Source organism: Anopheles ziemanni, assembly GCF_943734765.1.
Source record: "Anopheles ziemanni chromosome X unlocalized genomic scaffold, idAnoZiCoDA_A2_x.2 X_unloc_12, whole genome shotgun sequence".
Taxonomy (NCBI): Eukaryota; Metazoa; Arthropoda; class Insecta; order Diptera; family Culicidae; genus Anopheles; species Anopheles ziemanni.
In genome coordinates this window covers 22461-27500 of record NW_026689730.1, presented here as the reverse complement: position 1 = coordinate 27500, position 5040 = coordinate 22461, and positions in this window count along the sequence as shown.

Genomic DNA, 5040 nt, shown 5'->3' with positions numbered 1-5040 from the left:
GACCACTTGCATGGTTAGCAAGCGTTGTGGTCTAATGGCCCTACCGGGCAAACACTTTATGTTCGCGAGGACTTGGAGTGCTGGTAGTGGTTGGCGGACCCAACACTCTGGGTACCTCCGGGTACTTGGGGTTGGTTGAGAACTTGGTGAAGATACCCCTGTCACCTTGTTCGAGGCCACTTGCATGGTCGCAAGCGTTGTGATACAATGGCCCTACCGGGCAAACACTTTGGGTTCGCAAGGACTTGGAGTGCTGGTAGTGGTTGGCGGGTCCAACACTCTGGGTACCTCCGGGTACTTGGGGTTGGTTGAGGACTTGGTGAACAAACACTTGATATACACTCTTCGGATGTACTTCGGGTATCGCCTGTTGTCCGAGACCACTTGCATGGTCAACGGTTGAGGTGGTGATGGCGGGTCGGTGCTGTAGGGTGCCGGCCTGTTGGCTGCCTTGGCCGGGTTGGTTGGTTAACACTTGATTGAGCTTGCACCCGAGGGTAATGGCACTTGAAGGTGGGTACCGGCCGGCTGACCTGGTGTGATGGTTGGTTGGTGAACACTTGGCGGTACTTGCACTTGGCTGTGCTTGGACTTGAAGGTGGGATCCGGCTGGCCTAGGCCATTGGTGGTTGGTTGGTGGGTTAGCCCTTAGCTGGGCTGGCTGGCTGGCTGGCCATCGGTGGTGTGGTGTGGTGTGGTGTGTGGAGTCGAGCATCGCGCGCCGTTGCCTTCTTCGGAGTGTTGTGGGTACGCAAGTGCTTGCAGTGCAAAGAGGTTGGTGATGGAGTGACATTGCCTTCACCATGGAGTTGCGGGTACTTAGGTACTTGCAAGGAGATGGTGGTATGGTGGTGTTGCGTGTGTGGTGTTCGATTAGAAAGATATAATTTCTAAGTCCGGATTAGTGCTGTCAGTGGGGCCCCCGCTAACAGGTCCTGCACGGCCACCGTGGGGCTTGACTTGGCGCTATTCCGGACTTGGGGCGATCACGATGTCCCCGTGCGGGACTTAGAAGATGGAAGAACACAAGTACCCTTATCCCATGACTTGTGAGCGATTGGCATACGTTACCACATGAAGAGAAAAATTGGCTAAGTCCCGGATCCATATTATATGAACAGAATAATCGGCTAAGTCCCGGATCCATATTATATGAAGAGAAATATCGGCTAAGTCCAGGATCCATATTATATGAAACGAAAAATCGGCTAAGTCCCGGATCCATATTATATGAAGAGAAAAATCGGCTAAGTCCAGGATCCATATATTATAACCTAATAATCGGCTAAGTCCAGGATCCATATATAATAACCTAATAATCGGCTAAGTCCAGGATCCATATTATATGAAGAGAAAAATCGGCTAAGTCCAGGATCCATATATGATAACCTAATAATCGGCTAAGTCCAGGATCCATATTATATGAAGAGAAAAATCGGCTAAGTCCAGGATCCATATATAATAACCTAATAATCGGCTAAGTCCAGGATCCATATAACATGAAGAGAAAAATCGGCTAAGTCCCAGATTGGGTCTGTCAGAAATACACTTCCAAGTTACCACACAAGCAAGCAAGATGGCCTAGTGATGGATCCATATGATATGAAGAGAAAAATCGGCTAAGTCCAGGATCCATATAATATGAAGAGAAAAATCGGCTAAGTCCCAGATTGGGTCTGTCAGAAATACACTTCCAAGTTACCACACAAGCAAGCAAGATGGCCCAGTGATGGATCCATATGATATGAAGAGAAAAATCGGCTAAGTCCAGGATCCATATAATATGAAGAAAAAAATCGGCTAAGTCCCAGATTGGGTCTGTCAGAAATACACTTCCAAGTTACCACACAAGCAAGCAAGATGGCCTAGTGATGGATCCATATGATATGAAGAGAAAAATCGGCTAAGTCCCAGATTGGGTCTGTCAGAAATACACTTCCAAGTTACCACACACGCAAGCAAGATGGCCTAGTGATGGATCCATATGATATGAAGAGAAAAATCGGCTAAGTCCAGGATCCATATAATATGAAGAGAAAAATCGGCTAAGTCCCAGATTGGGTCTGTCAGAAATACACTTCCAAGTTACCACACAAGCAAGCAAGATGGCCTAGTGAAGGATCCATATGACATGAAGAGAAAAATTGGCTAAGTCCAAGATTGGGTCTGTCAGACATACACTTTCAAGTTACCACACAAGCAAGCAAGATGGCCTAGTGATGGATCCATATAACATGAAGAGAAAAATCGGCTAAGTCCGAGATTGGGTCTGTCGGAAATACACTTTCAAGTTACCACACAAGCAAGCAAGTTACCACATGAAGAGAAAGCCGGCAAAGTCCGGGAATGTTACCACATGAACTGGAAAATGGGCAAAAACCTACCTTCACAGGCAACGTGAATAAGTCAGGCTGTAGACATCGGATCGACAAGCCAAAGACTGATATGGAAAGGAAATGAGTAGTACTAGCTTTCCTGAGAGTTGCAGAGCTTAGACTGCATATGAACGAAAGTTATTAAGCGTCAAAGTCAGAGAAGTTACCCAAAGGAACACAAGTTCCAACTTAGAGCATGTATACCGCCTAGACGGTAAGAGGTACGGCCAGGCTGAGGAATAAGGAAATGTTGGCCAACATGTTCCCTAACTATCCCCCGAAGACCGCAAAGCAATCCAACATCAACCAAGAAAGTTATAGCCCGATCAAGGAAACACCTACTTTGCACCGATATTGCACCAAATACATGTACCAAGCACCTTCGGTTGCATACCTGCAGGGGCTTACCATAGTAGGCCATGGAAGACCGATATACCGAACATAATCACTTTCTATCTCCTCGGGTGTTTGAGATAGCGCTTTGCGGTACAAGAACGAAAGTTAGACTATATCTTGGTGCATCTTTTTGCCCAAGATCACAAGACCCTATCTACCAAGGCAAGAAAGTTGTGTGGGGACAAAATGTCCAAAAGTGCCCAAAGTGGCACACTTGAACCATATATTCGAGAAAAACACAAGTGTGGGCCCGAGCTAGCAAGTTGAAATGTTCTGACCGTCAGTAGCCCTAGTTGAGGTGCACTTATCATTATATGAGGCCAACGTGCCAGCTAGTCTCTAAAGGGGCGATATGGGTGTTCCAAGGTTTGTACCCAATTGAGGAAAAAACAGGGTAAGGTACGGTGTACCGCGAATAACTCGGGCTATAGATGTCCGATCGATGAGTTTGGCATATGTATGGAAAGGTCTCGACGAGACCTAACTACCCTGAAAGTATGAAGGCAAAGACTTGAATGACCGGGAAGTTATTAAGTGCACAAGTGGTAAAGTTGCACCAAAGTCCATGTTACCCGAAGTGGTACATGAACACCCAATATTCGACCAAAACACAAGTTTAGAGTCGAGCTAGCGAGCTACATTGTTCAGACCGTCAGTAGCTCGCATCAAGACACGCATTTCATTATATTGAGCCTAGCCGCTAGCTCGACTCGAAGTCGGTCATATGGTTGGTTGATGGTTTGGACCGACCACGTGGTGTACCAAGGTGATGTACCTTTCATGAATTAAAACTCTGGCTGTATGGCACTGAGCGACAAGCTAAGGTGTGATTTGGAATAGTCTTGAGTGGGACTATTTAGGAAAAATGCGAACAAAAAATCACAAAGTCCTTGGGCGAAGCTATTAGCGAAACATAGAGCAAATTGGTACCAAAAACTATGGAAATGGGACTTGAGTCAAAAATAACCGCAAGTTGGAGAAGAGATAGCAAGCTTGCGTAGAACAATTATATTTGGTGCATGGTATCACCAACAAAAAAGTATATGGGGCCAAGGTGCTGGCTGGCCTCCAAAGTGGAGATATGGGCGATCCAAAGTTTGTACCCAAGTACGAACAAGTATGGAAAAAACAGGGTAAGGTACCAAGTACCATTAATAACTTCGGCTGTAGATGGCCGAGAGAGGCAAACGGCTCACCGTTGGAAAGGTCTTGGGGAGACCTATCTACCCTGAAAGTTTCATGAGGCTGAGTTGAAATACCACGGAGATATTAGGTGATGATGGTCCAATTCGGGGACCAAGTCGCAGGAAATGGCACTTGACCAAAATCACCCTTGGAAGGTGAATACCGGCTTACCGGTAAGAGATAGCGACTTGGCGTAGAATATTCATAAGTTGGGCGTGTAGAGACGCAACTTTTATTATATGGGGCCAACCCGGTCAGGGTGCTCCAAGTCGGTCGTTTGGTCGGTTTATGCTTTGGGCCGACCACGTGGTGTACCAAGTTGAGGTACCTTTCATGAATTATAACTCGGTCAGTTTGCCACCGAGCGACAAGCTGCGGTGTGTTTTGGAATGGTCTTGAGTGGGACTATCAAGGAAAAATACCAATCGAAAATCAGCTTGTCCATGGCCGAAGCTATTAGTGAAACATATAGCAAAATGGGTCCAAAAACGAATGAAATGGGAATTGGACCAAGAATAACGGCAAGTTGGAGAAGAGATAGCAAGTTGGCGTAGAACAATTATATTTGGTGCATGGCATGACCAACAAAAAAGTATATGGGTCCAAGGTGCTGGCTGGCCTCCAAAGTGGAGATATGGGCGATCCAAAGTTTGTACCCAAGTACGAACAAGTATGGAAAAAACAGGGTAAGGTACCAAGTACCATTAATAACTTCGGCTGTAGATGGCCGAGCGAGGCAAACGGCTCACCGTTGGAAAGGTCTTGGGGAGACCTATCTACCCTGAAAGTTTCATGAGGCTGAGTTGAAAGACCACGGAGATATTAGGTGATGATGGTCCAATTCGGGGACCAAGTCGCAGGAAATGGCACTTGACCAAAATCACCCTTGGAAGGTGAATACCGGCTTACCGGTAAGAGATAGCGACTTGGCGTAGAATATTCATAAGTTAGGCGTGTAGAGACGCAACTTTCATTATATGGGGGCAACCCGGTCAGGGTGCTCCAAGTCGGTCGTTTGGTCGGTTTATGGTTTGGACCGACCACGTGGTGTACCAAGTTGAGGTACCTTTCATGAATTATAACT